Below are 15,865 nucleotides of genomic sequence, written 5' to 3' on the forward strand. Positions count from 1 at the left end.
CTTGATTGCTAGTAACAGAAATGATTTCTGTTTAGATCTCATATTTAAGCATCTGTGATAATGAAAACACATTAAAGGAAAAGTCTTCTCATTCTTGGAAATTTGCAACATTGTCAGAATCTCCCTGAGAAGGAATGCCACGGAGGGCAAGGTTACTTTCTTGTCTATGATTTGATCTGTTGGTGAGAAGTGAGGATGAATACTCTTGGTAATGATGCTTTTGCTGTCTGTCAGTTTACGGTGTCTACACATTTTGGTAGCAGATCCTTTCTGTTCACTCTTTCTCCTTTAGATAGAGCAGGTGGAATTGTCTACAGAATGCGGCCTGAGTATTCAATTAGGGCTAATGTGTTTTAATTAACAGCAGCACAAGAACCCAAACACTGTCTCTTAGTGCGTCTAACCTTATTATTTTCAAGTAGCAGTTGAATAACACTTGGAAGAGAGTCATCAATCTCTCAGACTAATTAATGGAAATGTTTAAAAAATACTGGCAGATGAAAGTAATAAACATGTCAGTCCCCAAATTGCATTTTTCAGCTACTGATTGATAATACTAGGTCAGTCGCCAAGTTTTAATTTCTTGATTAAATGGCACTCCCAATACTGCTATCTTCTTGACACTGACTAAACTTAATAAGTAATATAGTTGACACTTCATATCTCTTATAGGAAATACTTCTTGTTATTAAAAAACGCAGAGTGTTAAACATAGCTACCAAAAATTAAATCATTTGACATTTTATTAAGGAAAACTTTTAAGACAATAATAGTAACTAATGGCAGTTATTACCAAAAGTATCTAAAGATTTGGAACTACCTTTTGAATTGTTAGGGTGATGACATTATATGCAGTATATTTTTAGTATGAGCTTTGCTTTATTTTAGTTCTTTTTGAGGGTCAGGTGCTCATTCGTGGTGTAAATAACAATTCTCTGTTAGGCAGGTTTCCCTGTTTGATCATGTGTGTGGGTTGGATTAGAAAATAGACATTAAATACATTGATGGGTATCTGTGGCCCTTGTTCTTGGCAGGGTGGATTCCTTCTGAGAGGATATTGCAGTGTCCAGGGAAAGAAGGGATTGAGCAGATGAGAGCTCCTTAGCTGCTGCAGCAAGCCCGAAGGGAGAGGGGATGAAGTCCAGAGGGTGGATTCCTTCTGAGAGGATATTGCAGTGTCCAGGGAAAGAAGGGATTGAGCAGATGAGAGCTCCTTATGATGCAGCAAGCCCGAAGGGAGAGGGGATGAAGTCCAGAGGGTGGATTCCTTCTGAGAGGATATTGCAGTGTCCAGGGAAAGAAGGGATTGAGCAGATGAGAGCTCCTTATGATGCAGCAAGCCCGAAGGGAGAGGGGATGAAGTCCAGAGATGCGTCAGAAAGGGGAGTAACAGGGAGGACTTTGTGATACCTGAACAGCTTTGGGCTGTCCATGAACTTGAGATTTAAACCCGACTTTTCCTTTTGAATTGGCTGATGTTTTCCTTGGAGTCAATAGCAATAGTGTTTTCTTAAAAAAATTGTTTGACGAGGTCAGGAGATCGAGACCATCCTGGCTAACACGGTGAAACCCCGTCTCTACTAAAAAATACAAAAAACTAGCCGGGCGAGGTGGCGGGCGCCTGTAGTCCCAGCTACTCGGGAGGCTGAGGCAGGAGAATGGCGGGAACCCGGGAGGCGGAGCTTGCAGTGAGCTGAGATCCGGCCACCGCACTCCAGCCTGGGCGACAGAGCCAGACTCCGTCTCAAAAAAAAAAAAAAAAAAAAAAAAAAAATTGTTTGAATAAACATGCCTATAAAATTGGCTTTTGAAACCAAGTACAGCACCTATGCCTATTACATGCCTTTTTTTTTTTTTTTTTTTTTTTGGTTTCCCCACATCAAAGGACTGCTAAAGTCTTTTAAAATCTTCATGCTATCATTGTGTCTCTGCTAACACTGTTCCTCTGACTTCAGTGAGGATTTATTCAGTGTCCATCACACAGTAATGAAGAGGACAAAAAGAGTCATCGTTCCATGCTGCATATGGTATAGTGGTGCTCACCACAGGCCTGGAATGTGTTTCTTTTTTGCCCTTGCAAAGTAATTATTATGAGTCCCCTCCTTTGCACTTGAGGGGACTGTCACCCAAAGAGGTGGTATAATCAAGCTCTTTGCTGTTGGGGCCCAGATGTAGACCCAGATCAGTTCAGTTCGAAAGCTCAGATTTTTCAACTTGAAGCTGTACTGTTGTTTCTCATTTATCATCACATGGATGGGCTTATGCTGAAAGCACAAGGTGATGGATTAAAAAAAACAAATGAGGCCGGGCGCGGTGGCTCAAGCCTGTAATCCCAGCACTTTGGGAGGCCGAGACGGGCGGATCACGAGGTCAGGAGATCGAGACCATCCTGGTTAACATGGTGAAACCCCGTCTCTACTAAAAAAAAAAATACAAAAAACTAGCCGGGCGAGGTGGCGGACGCATGTAGTCCCAGCTACTCGGGAGGCTGAGGCAGGAGAATGGCGGGAACCCGGGAGGCGGAGCTTGCAGTGAGCTGAGATCCGGCCACTGCACTCCAGCCTGGGTGACAGCGCGAGACTCCGTCTCAAAAAAAAAAAAAAAAAAACAAATGAGATCGTCCTGAAAAGGAATGTGCTAAGCTTGTCAATGTCTCTGTAATAACATAGTTAAGAAAGTATAAAATTATTTACTCTTACCCTCCAGAAAAATTCATGGCAGTTGAAAGGAGGAAGAGAATGGATTTGATTGAAAGATTAAAAATGTTTCTTGGACACAGTGGTTTCAAAGGTGGGATAGGAGCACAGGAAGAAGGGACAAATGCTGGAGGAAGTAACAGCAACAGCAAAGCTCCAAAGAAAGCAATGGAAGATGACTTAGGGGATGGGTCCTACGTTCTCCATTTTGGCTGCTGTATTTTGATGTGTCGTATAATAACAGCCAAGTAAGTTTGCATTTTATTTGGTATCCAAGGAAGCCATTGGAGATTTTGAATAGAGAAATGGCATAAATCAATAGTTTTTTAGGAAGTTCATTCTACAAACTGTACTCTCATTTTATTTTTCTATTGGTACTAATTACTTCCCGAAAATATCCTGTATATTTTGTGTGCGTGTGTTGTCTGTCCTTTCCTCTTCATTGTAAGCTGTTTGAGGGCTGAATCTGGGTCAGATCAGGCACGCACCTTGCCTGCTGTCCTCCAGCACTCTCTCTCTCTCTCTCTCTCTCTCTCTCTCTCTCTCTCTCTCTCTCTCTCGGAGCTCTGTGCTGCTGTGTAATTTGTCTACACTGAGAGCGCCATACTGAAGGGCCATGTGCAGTAGCTCTGATTCAGAGTCCCAGCTGAGTGCCTCTTTCCACCCATCCTATAAGGTGCCAAACATGTGAGTGAAGCTGTCCTGGACCATCCAGACCAGCCAAACCATAGGTCAGAGTGCCATCTACTGACCTACGGCAATGTCACATGGAACAATAGGTTCTCCCAGGTTGGCCCTGCCCAATTCCTAACTTGCAAAATTGTGAGATAACCATTGCAGTTTGAAGCCTCCAAGATTGGGGGCAGCTTGTTACACAGCAGTAGTAAGCGGAACCAATAAGGTCAGTTCACTTCAGCTTAGGGCATGGACCAGAGCTGGGATGGGGTGCAGGGCTCTCTGTTACACTCGATATGCACTCAAAAAAGTAGCTGATTGAACATTGGGTGTAAAGGAGTCAAAATGACCAAATCTAAACGACAAGAGTAGGTGGTGGTAAGAGGAGATCTTAGGTGTGAGAAGTTGATGGGATATTGTGTTGACAATATTAAATTGGTTAAAATCTTGATATCCCTTTGGATATCTAACTAATATCACAAAATTAAATTTATGATCTTTATTAGTCCATTTTCACACTGCTGATAAAGACATACCCGAGACTGGGTAATTTTTAATGGACCCACAGTTCCATGTGGCTGGGAGGCCTCACCATCACGGTGGAAGGTGAAAGGCACGTCTTACATGGCGCAGGCAAGAGAGAATGAGAGCCAAGCAAAAGGGGTTTCCCCTTAAAAAACCATTAGATCTCATGAGACTCACTACTATGAGAACAGTATGTGGGGGAACCAACCCCGTGATTCAATTATCTCCCCCTCGGTCCTTCCCGCAACACGGGAATTATGGGAGCTATAATTCAAGATGAGATTTGGGTGGGGACACAGCCAAACCATATCATTATCTTTCCTTCTAAAGAGAACTTCCTTCATATGCTCTCCTTCCTCTCACATAATGTCAGCTGGAGGTCTGTAAAGTCTTTTTTCTCACATCCCATATGGATGCTTCCTAAATCCAGTAAGCTCCACCTTAAAACTGAGTCAGTATCCACCTTCCTTGTTGTTCAAAGTAAGCCACTTTCTCCAGGCTGTTAGTTTCGTTTTCTCCTGTCCCTAAAGCCCTCCACAAGCTTCCGTCTAACTCTGTGCTTCTTTGATTCACAACGTGTGCACAGGTGTTGCAAGCTATTGGTAGAGGCTCTGCAGAGCAGGTACAAGGTGTATTTGGGATGAAGTCCCTGAGAATGCGGACACCTATGGTTTTTCAGATAGAAGCTACACAGATCCTTTTTAATTGCCATGTTTTTATTTTTACTGAGGTGTTACTTATATGCTGCAAAGTATGTGAATGTTAGGATGACAGTTTTACAGCTCAATGAAATTTTACATATGTATATGTATAGATAGCTCTGTAAATATATACCAGTTCTAAAGTATTTTAGAATAAATCCTCCTTTCTCTTAGCTTAGAATATGTATAATGGGGCTGGCTGGCTTGCCCAGGGAGTTTCATTGAAGAGGGGGGTTAGTTACATCTGCATGTTTTTTAACCTGTGCTTACTGAAAGGTCAATGAAATTTGGGGAAAGAAGATCCTAGACATCTAGACATTCTTCATTGATATGTCATTGGAGAAAATCTTAGAAAATAAAAAGTCTATTTTCTACTTTCCAGATGACTCCAGCTATATGAGTCCTACCTCTTTAAAATAGCTTTTCCTCTTTTTAGAACAAAGAATCTTTATTATGTGCCAGTAATGAGTAAAACATTTTAAGATGAAATTCTTTATTACTGCTGCTATGATAAATTATTAGCAATATAAGACAAATGTTTATCTATGGCTGCTTTGAATGTTAATTTCAGCCATATCTTATATATTTTTTTTCTTAGTAAAATCCTCAAGATATGCCTCCAAGTTTTCCTTTTGTCGTAACCTCATGTGGTGGCCTGTGGAATATTATTTTTATTTTTATTCCTATAGTCCCGGACTTGTTTGTACATAGCAACTAATATCTATGGAGTATTTTCTATGTGCCAAGCCCACCCTAGATTCCTTACACATTCACTTATTTATTCAATTCAGCAGCTCTAGTGAGAAAGGTGATATCAGCACCCCTTTTTACAGGTGAAACTGAGGCACAAGGTGTTAAGTGATTTGCCAAGGCTACACTGCCAGTGCGTGGCAGAGCCTGCTTTTAAGCCCTGCCAGGCCAGCTCTAGAGCCTCTGTCTATCCTACCTCGCAATGAGCATTTGGAAGAGAAGGGAAAACAACACAGCTCACCTAGGAAGCCACAGACTGGCTGCTAGAGCCCATCATTTAAGGAGGCTGGTGAACTTGATGAGTTTCTCTTGACGGTATTTTCAAGGTAAAAATGTAAATAATAGAGTCCACATCATTTTAAGTTGAATCAGGGCCAACTGTAATTTAAGGAATGAAAAATAATAATAGCAAGTAACACGCACACCCTGCTTTTGTGTGCCTGACAGCATTCTCATGGAGGACTTTCACTTGTTCAATCCTCACACCCACCCCATGAGGCACAGACAGTTCCTGATGTAGGATTTTTCAGCTTCATGGTGGTGTTAAAGTGTTGTGCATTTAGTAGAAACCATCCTTCCTTCATGATGCTGGGCATTGCCAGCAAGCCATGGCTCCTGGTTCACCATGCATTTTTGAATTAGGATATTTTCAATTTCCTGTGGGCTTCTCAGGATGTAACCCCATTGTAAGTGGACGAGCACCTGCCCCTGTTTGGAGATAAGAGAGAGCTTAAGTGAGTTGCCCAAATGCCAGCCAGTTCATGGCAAATCCAGGCTGTTAACCCAGATAGTGGCTTCGAACCTGTGCTCTTAACCGCCCAGCTATCTTGCCTCTTAAAACAACAATGACAACAAACAGGTTCGTAACTTACAGAGAAGCAGAACTCTTGGGTGCTGATAGCCCTTGAGACATCAGCCAACTATGTTTTTATCCAAGTTCCCTCTTCTACACTTCCAGGCAATTGCCCTTTCTCTGCAGGATGCGCAAGGCCTGACAAGTGCTTAGTGTCCAGGAAGCTTTGGTGATTACCGCCAGCATTGACCACCATGGAGAAGTGTCGCCACGTGGTCATGGACTGGCAGGCCGTTTTGTGCATACTTGCAACTTGTGCTAACTAGCCTTCAAAGTTCTCATGACTTTTTAATCCAGCTTTGAATCCTCAGATTTCTGCCTCCAGAAAAAATTCTGTGCTTTGCCAGTGTTTCCTGATAAATGGCTTTTGTGGAGAAGAAGGAAATAATTTATAGGATCTTTCTAACAAAAATAAGTTGAATTTTCAAAGAAACAGTTTTATTTTTACATTTATTTGCATTTAAAACTCCTTGAGAAGACTGTCTTATTTCTCTCTATATATAATCCCTTAGAGGAGAGGGCATATGATGAAATAAATAATTACTGCATGGATATTTCCTTAATGATGTTTTCTAATGCATATTGGGAAATAGTTTTTCTAGAACTTCATCTTGGCATTTCAATTGGTTAAATGATAGTGCAAATTGCTTTAGAGAAGTCCAGGTAAGAATGAATGTAGATTAACAAAAATATCACCACTTTATGCAAATACAATGGGAAGAAAAACTACTGGTTTATAAACCATAATTCCATAAGAAGAACAGTTAAATGAACTTCCCATTTTCTTTAAATATAAAAATATCCATGAATGATCTGTGTGTGGTATTGATTATAGAGACTGTTATAGTTGTCCTTCAGGAGAAGAATTTTAAAAAAGCAATCCCTTCGTTATAAGTTTGTATGATATCAGTTTAATCAGAAATAGGGTTAAATGCCAACAAATAAATCAATAGCCTTTTGAAGAATATACTTGGGGAGGATCAAATTTGATGAGATAGAATGATATTGGAATTAAAATTGGAGACAGTGCATGAGAGACTTACAGAAAACGAGGTGTAAATATATGAATGAAGGACTCTTTGTGACGTGCTCTTTGAGGAAAGAACAGTGATGCACTTGGCTAGGTCAGGACATTCCTAAAGAAAAGCTGCCCAGTAGGAGAGAAGAAAAAGCATTCTTAAATAATTTGGGCATATTTCTTATCAGTTTGAGAGGTAAATGATAGATCAAATATATTCATTTGTATTGCCATTGAAGGTATGATTCTGTGATAGTTTTTTCAGTTTGATGCAGTATAATTATTAATTTTTTTTGCAATTATGAAACTTGGTTAATACTATGTCACCAATCACAAAAGTTTGTTAGCTGAAAAAGGAAGAGGCTAATGGTGGGGGGCAGGGCGCGGGAAATTATTGCTCTGAATTTATATCTTGCTGCTTAGCTAAAACCCTCCTATTTATCTGCCATGTCTAGAAGTCAGCATAAAAGGCAAGGGCACAGAGGCTGTGAATTCACTCTATTGTAAGAACTGTATTACTTTGTGACTTCGGGCCAGACATTTAAATTCCTCATGTTTTCAAGTCATTGGAAACTAAATGCTAAAATGACTGTTTAAATAAATAACACCTTCAAAAAATGTTGGAGTATTTCATGTCCAGGAAAGGTTATGATGTAATTTTTCAACAGCCTTGTAAATTCATGCCAAAGCTATATCACTCCACAGTATTTGATTAACCCATATTGTCCTTACAAGGTCAAGGCAGAAGAGTGGTCAAATCTGTCTTCTTCTTTACTTTATTAGAGTAATATAGCCCTAAGTGAGTGGCTACTTTTATGACAATTTCCATTTTCTGGGAATTTTAATAAGTAGCATTCATTTATTTCTTGATTATAAATGTAACCTAGGTTTTTCGCAGAAAATTTATAACCCAGGCAAAAGACCAACATTAAAAAAATAAAATGACCAATTATCTAACCAGCCATTCCTAAGTACTATTAATTTTTTAGTGTTAAGATGCAGTAGTCTCTGCTTTATACCATATGTGTGACTGTATGAGTACATTCATTTTTTTATATTTAAAACTGTGATCACAAAATTTATTTATAATATATGATGAATGTTCTATTCATTGTAGATGGTAATCCTAATAATATTCTTCTGACATGAATGGTCAATATGTGTGACTGTATGAGTACATTCATTTTTTTATATTTAAAACTGTGATCACAAAATTTATTTATAATATATGATGAATGTTCTATTCATTATAGATGGTAATCCTAATAATATTCTTCTGACATGAATGGTTCTATCCTATTTGTCATAACATTTTATGCATCACCTGACTGACTTCCAGTCTTTTTCTAAACCTGCATATATATATATATACACACACACACACACACATATATACACACACACACATATATATCTCTCTGCAGGTTTAGAGTGTGTATATATATATTTTATATATATATCTCCCAGATCATTTCATAGAATAAAATCCTGTAAGTGCTATTTCTAGAAGAAAGAGCTTGCACATTTTTTTTAGCTTTGGCTTTAGTTTTATTTCATTTATCCTATTCTGATGTTTGACAATTCAAATCCTTTTTTATTCTATGGTTTTCTTTACCTGTTCATTTTAGTTTATTTTTCATGGATCACTCGAGAAACATTTTTCTGTACATTCCTTTATAAGTTTTATTGGCATTGCAAAGCAGCTAAAAGTTAATTTGGGAATAATAACAAATTCACGATAACCCTGTATAAGAACACAATGAAACTTTTTGTTTATTTGTTTATTAATTCATTCCTTTTTTTTTTTCTGATTTGGTAAGGCTCCATTGTTTTCTATATGCACTTTCTATAGCTTTTCATTCTATTTCTCTCCAGACCCATCTTATTCTCAAAATTTGCATGAGGAAATTTTACCCAAATTTTCTGTCATTAATGGTATTGTTAATTTTGTGCATATTTTAAATAATTGGCAAATTTACTTTACTGATTTGAATACTTGTTCACTTATTTTTATTAGTATTCTGAAAAGATAAGTCTTCATTGACTTTCCAATAGTTTTATTCTCATGATTTTTTTTTTTTTTAACATCTCATTGGTTTGCCTAGACCTTAGAGAACAATAAATAGCACAACTGCTAGTGGTGTTACTGTGTTGTGGTGATTTTTATGGACATGCCTCTAGAATTTCATCAAATGTGACTAGGATAGTGGTTGATTGTAATTCAGTATTTGGATTCTTTAGTGTTTTTGTCTCTCAGGACTCACTTGTTATTTCTGCATACATCTCAGTTTCTTTCTTTTTACATTTTGTTTAGCTCTTTTAGAATTATTTTTATTCGTTTTTTCATAGATGGCTTTTTCATGGATTGTAGTGAAAGCACAAAGCATGTATTATCTAATGTATGTATTAGATGATATATATTGGACTATATATAGTTTTAATTATAACTAATATGAAATTATATAAATATATTACAATTAATATATTTATATATTATATATATTAGACTATGTAATCATATGTTAGACTATGTATATATAGTTTTAAAAACTATTATATGTGTGTGTGTATATACAAATATATATATATGTAGTTTAATGGCCCAGAACATGTTTTATTTTGATGAATATTCCTTCTATTGGTAATTAAAGAAAGAAAGTGTAGTCTACCATTATTGGATGAAATGTTCTGTAAACGAATTAGGGTAAGTTGGTTGATGGTGTTTTTTGAGATTTCTCCTCGTCACTGATTTTCTGTCTACTTAATGTATTAATTATTAAGACAGAGGTGTTGATTTTTCCAACTACAATTTGAGTTTATTTATTTTGAGGATGATCGATAGCTTTTGCTTTATGTATTTTGAAGCTGTGTTGCTAAGTGCATGCATGTTTGTTTCTTATGCCTTCTTCATGAATTTGCTCCTTTATCAGTATGTAATGTCCTTTGTTATTATTAATAATATTCCTCATTCCAAAATATACTTTGTCTGAAAAAAATATAGCCACTCTAGTTTTCTTTCAATTAGGGTTTATCTTTTTTTAAAATTTTTTAACTTTTACCCTATCAATGTCTTTATATTTAAACTGAGTTTCTTATAGACAGCATACATCATGTTGGGTATTACTTTCTTATCCAATTTGGCTTTTAATTGGTGTGTCTAACCATTTAACAGTGACATAATTATTGGAAAGGTTAAAGACTATAATTTTGCTAGCTGTTTTCTATTTCTTCTTTATGTTCATTTGGCATTTAAAAATCTTATCTGCTTGTTTCTCGATTATTTTTAATGATTTTTAAAAATCTCCCATTTTGGCTTATTCATACCTCTTAAAATTTTTGGTGGATACCGTTAATTATAGTTCACCTTTAAGTAATTTTATGTCCCTTCATATGCATTTAAGGTACTTATAATAATATACTCCCAATTTCTCCTTCCCATTTTTGTGCTATTTTTAAATATCTTATTTTTACATATGCTACAAATCTACAATATGTGGCTATCTTTCTATGATAAAATAAATTATATTTTAGAATTATTTTAAAAGGTAAAAATGTGTTTATGATTATATATTTTACATGTACTTTATTTCTGGAGATCTTCATTTGTGTAGATCCAAGTTTCTGTACTGTAGCTCTGCTGGTGATAAGTTCTTTATGTTTTGCTTGTCTGAAAAAAAAGTGTCATTTTTCCATCAATTTGAGAGACATTTTCTTCTTTACAGATTCTGATTTGGCAGCTTTTTCTCTTTAATATTTTAAAGATGCTACGTCATTGTTTACATTCTTGCATAGTGTCTAACAAGGAGTCAGGTGTAATTCTTCTCTTTGTTCCTCCCTCTGTAATGTATTTTCACCTTTCCTGGAGGCCTCTTTTTGTTTTTGTTTTTGTTGTCTTTTTTTGTTTTGAATTTCAGTGGCTTGAAATTGATGTGTTTGGATTTTATTTCATTTTATTTTCACTTATCCAACTTGGTTTTCTCTGAGCTTCCTGGTTGGATTTATGGCTTGACATATTTCATTATTTGTCAAAGAATTACCAGCTATTATTTCTTCTGTCCCATTCTTTCTGTCTTTTCCTTATGGGATTCTGATCACATAGGTTAGGCTGCTTGGTATTGTTGCACAACTCTGGAATGCAATGTTCCGCTTGTTTTTCTCTGACTTTCTTTTCCTTGTGCTCACATAAGATTAGCTAGATTCGCCTATTTTGATTTCACTGATTCTTAATCTAAACTTTCTTGAATCCACTCGTGAATCTATCAAAGGGTTCTTAAACTTTGTTTTCATATTTTTATTTCTAGCATTTTTATTTTTTTCTTTCTTATTTCTTAATTTTTCTATTTCAGATTCTTTGGAAATTGTCCATGTATTTATGGATTTTGCCTACCTTTTCCAGTAGTCATTAATATATTAATCATAGATATTTTAAATTCCCTTTCTGATATACATATATAATACATGATGCAAGAGAAATATGCATATATATATATGCAAGTCTATATATGTGTGATTTATCTTTTATCAATTCATTTTTCCCTTGCATTTTTATGTTTTGCATAATTTTTGTTTGAATGTTAGGCTTTATGAATAGGACAGCAGAGACTGAGACAGATCAAATTTATGACTAGAAATTAGCATGCCTCTCCTTCAGCTAGGCTATTAGTTATGGAGGACTGAATCAATCTTGCTAAGCATTCTACTTGGTTTGGGTTTTGTCTTGCAACTTCAGTACACCACATTCTCTAACTTTACCTTGTCCTTAGGGTGTGTTCCGATTTGTTGGTTGGTGAGTTTTTAAAGGGTTATACTGGTTCCTGCTCCACTCTCAGCTTTAGACTTCTCCTGTGTATCATTTCTCCCAGAGAGGATCTCTGTTCTCACTCTTGCCCTTCCTGAATTGGTTTATATACTGCTCCTACTTTTTACTCAGACTTGCAAGCCCAATAGTGGGTCTCAGAGGAGGGGGATTCTCTGTTGTACTGACCCTGCCTCAGCAGTCTCTGTGTTCCTGGAACCCTGGGATGGGTTTCTCAGTAGTCCTGCACCTCCCCCAGCATAAGGCACGTTCTTATAATCTGCACACAGGATGCTTTCTTGCCCCTTCCCCGGCATACAGGGTGTCAAAGTCCATTTATGTTGCTCTAAAGGAATACCTGAGACTGAGTATTTTGTAAAGAAAATAAGTTTATTTGGCTTACGATTCTGCTGTATGTACAAGAAGCATGGCACCTGCATCTTCTGGTGGGGGTCTCCGGCTGCTTCCAACATGGCAGAAGGAGTAGGGGAGCCAGCATGTGCAGATATCACATGGTGAGAGAGAAGCAAGAGAGAGTGGGGGGAGGTGCCAGGCTCTGTTGAACTAGTAGCTGTGGTGAGAACTAATAGGACAAGAATTCACTCATTATCTCAAGGACTGCACCAAGTTATTGTTGAGGAACCCGCCCCCATGACCCAAACACCTCCCACTAGGCTCTGCCTCCAACATTGGGAATCAAATGGCAAAATGAAATTTGGAGGGAACAAATATCCAAATCATATCAGAGGGCTCTTTTGAAATACCTTTGCCTTTCTCCCAGGTGTAATAGATCTTCACCTGCACCCTGGGAATGACAGGGTATCATGCCTTTTCTTAGCAATTTAAGGCCTTTACGTGAGAAAGATCAGTCCTCTGTTTCCTTTCTGCAGTGGTAGGCATTCTCTTCTCCCAGACTTGAACTATCAAGAGAGATTTCAACCTGCCTCCCTTCTAGCTCCCAATCTTTCTTATGAATGCTTGGTAGAGGCCTGTGGAGAAAAGCCTATAAACAGGAATGTGCTCTTCTTGCATCTCAATTCCCAGGGTTCTCTCCTTTTGGGCTAGCCCACCCTTGGTCTTAGCAATTCATTAAAGTTGCAGCTGACATCTTACCTGCCTGCATGGTGGCCCTGTCTTCCATTCATTCAGCCACAAATGAGTCAGTATTCATGCCATCCTCCCCTGGGAAGCACCTGTCTTTCTTAAGATTTTAGGCCAGTTCATTGCTCTGTGACCTCAGCTCTCTGAAGAGTTCAAGGGATGGTATGAATTTGTAAGTTATTATGCTTTTTCTTGGTGATAGGCTGGGAGCAATGCTCTTTATAGGTAATTGCATTCTAACCAGAAACCAGAGCTCTTATTTACTTAACTTTACATTCCGAATCTATTCATTAGCTCATTTGTTGAACAAAACAAGATTGAGCATGTAGGAAGCTAGGTACAGAGCTTTCTCACGAAGATACTGCATACAAGGACAGACTTGGCCCTGCTTTATGGTGCTCACAAACATGTAAGAAAATAAAACAATAACGCAATGAAGGAAAAAATGGGAGTGCTCTAAAGATTAACAAGATGCTGTAATAGGGAGTCAGAAGGATCTGATATGGGAGAGGGGGTGTACTGGACAATGCTCTTAAGGAGATGAAATGGTGCAGAAATCTGAAGGCTGAAAAGAAGCAAGGCTTAGGAGTTGTGGTTGTGGCAGTGTTTGGAAAGGATTTTGGAGACAATTTTCCAGATAGAGGATATCAAAGAAATCCGGCAAGGAGACTGCTAAAGGAGTGGATAAAAAGCCACTGAGCCCGGCAGAGAGACCCCCTGAGGAGAAGTGCAGGACAGAGGTGGCAGAGCCAGGTTTTATAGCTTGTGGATGTGGTGGAAAGAAAGAAGCTTGGGTTTTACTGTAAGCACACTGAGAAGTGGCTGGTGAATTGTAGAAGAACTCATGTATCAACTGGGATCCTAAAGGAAACAGATAACACCGCTCTGGTCACGTGGTTGGAAAGTGTTAATGAAGTCGGTGTTAAGAAGGCCTAGGCCAATTTAAGAGAAAATAACTCAGATGATGCAGCCCCCAGGCCAGCCACAGTGGACAGCTGTTACCACCCTAGCCTGAGTGGGGAAGGGTATCCCTGGACCTGGGCCACAAGCCTCCAGAGAGCTCCCAGGAGCCATGACTTTGGTGGCAGGGTCGCTGGCCTGGGGGACCCAGCAGGGGGAGTCCTCCCACCTCCTGCCTGGGCCTCTGGTGGGAAACCCCGTCGGAAGCCAACATGGAAAGGCACCCATTGGCCAGTTCTGACAGTTACTTCTCCAGCACACAGGTGAAGTGCGGAGAGCAGATGTGAAGAGAAAACCGGAAGTGCAAAGACCAGAAGTGCAGAGAAGATCAGAAGTAAAGAGAAAATCCCAAGTGGGCAGCACTGAGGCAAACAAGGCCTGAATCTCCTCTGAGGGGTCACTGTATCCGTGGTCTGAAAAATGGAGAGGGTAGTTGTGAAGTCAGGAGCAGGGAGAGGTCCTGTGCTGGAGGACAGGGAGGAACTGAGATGTGTTTTTGTTGTTGTTTTTGTGTTGTTTTGTTTTGTTGTTGTTTTTTGTTTTTCTGAGACAGAGTTTCGCTCTTGTTGCCCAGGCTGGAGTGCAATGGCACCATCTTGGATCGCTGCAACCTCCATCCCTAGGTTCAAGAGATTCTCCTGCCTCAGCCTCCTGAGTAGCTGGGATTATAGGCACGCGCCAACACGTCTGGCTAATTTTTGTATTTTTAGTAGAGATGGGGTTTTGCCACATTGGCCAGGCTGGTCTCGAACTCCTGATCTCTGGCGATCCACCTGCCTTGGCCTCCCAAAGTGTTAGAATTACAGACATGAGCCACCGTACCCAGTGAGATGTATTTTTAAGGGAGAACAAGCGGGACTTGTTGAGTGAGATTTGGAGGGTGAGGCAAAGTCAAGAGCAGCTCCCAGGCTTTGGAGCAGGGCAGAAGCCTGCCCTCCTTTCCGAAATGGGGAGACCGTGGTGGGACTGAGTTCGAGGGAGGACGCTTGAATGATGTTTTGGAGATCTAAAGTCTGAGTGGACTTTGGAACAGCCAAGTGGCAACGTCATAATTCTAATATATACATACTTCTAATTTAAAAAAATTCTCATATATGAATAATGTATTTAATGAGAACTCATTTTTGAAGTTCACCATAGTTTTTCAACCCATTGGTATTAATAATATCAGAGAGGAGTAGACAGACGGTGACAGCATGAAAAGAAATACCACGTTTTCCCATGCTCTGACACTTTTGGTATCACTGTAAGCCCAGGAACTTTAAAAGTACTTCTTGAAAACCCATTTTAGCACTGAAAATACATTCTCCAGATTCAATGTATCTGCTAAAGCTTGTTCCACATTTAGTAGGAGAGCTCTGGATGGGGGTAAAAAAAAATGTATGAATGTTGGAGCTTGGGGCTGGTGAGACCCCTAAGGAAGCCAGCATGGGTGGAGAAGACCCAGCCCACAGGCCAGGCCTCCCCACACGTGGACATTGTTGTGGCAGAACATGGAGCAGCCAGTGAGGTAGGAGGAAAACGGAGTCCTGAGAGGGAAGTGTGGGGAGTTGGTCAACAGAGCCCGACACTCCTCAGGGACTCAGGAAGAAAGTCAAAATGTAGCCCTGGAACATGTACATGTTCTAAATGCTGGGAACTGGCTTCTTCTAGGCCCTTCCCTTTGGATATCATCAGGAACCCTCTCAGTGTCAGGTCACCAGTCTGCTCCCAATTTAAGTTCCCAGTGACCTACAGATGGTGACCCCTGAAGAGATCCAGATTTCCCAAAAGCTGCTTCTCAGAGCTGAT

At 39.1% G+C, this 15,865-nt stretch overlaps 1 protein-coding gene across 1 annotated transcript in view; it reads left to right on the forward strand.

The window, feature by feature from the left end:
• The window catches only part of ADCY2 (adenylate cyclase 2), a 426,140-nt gene that overhangs the window by 61,341 nt on the left and 348,934 nt on the right, over positions 1–15,865 (forward strand).

This window comes from Macaca mulatta, chromosome 6 (assembly GCF_049350105.2).
Source record: "Macaca mulatta isolate MMU2019108-1 chromosome 6, T2T-MMU8v2.0, whole genome shotgun sequence".
NCBI classification, from domain to species: Eukaryota; Metazoa; Chordata; class Mammalia; order Primates; family Cercopithecidae; genus Macaca; species Macaca mulatta.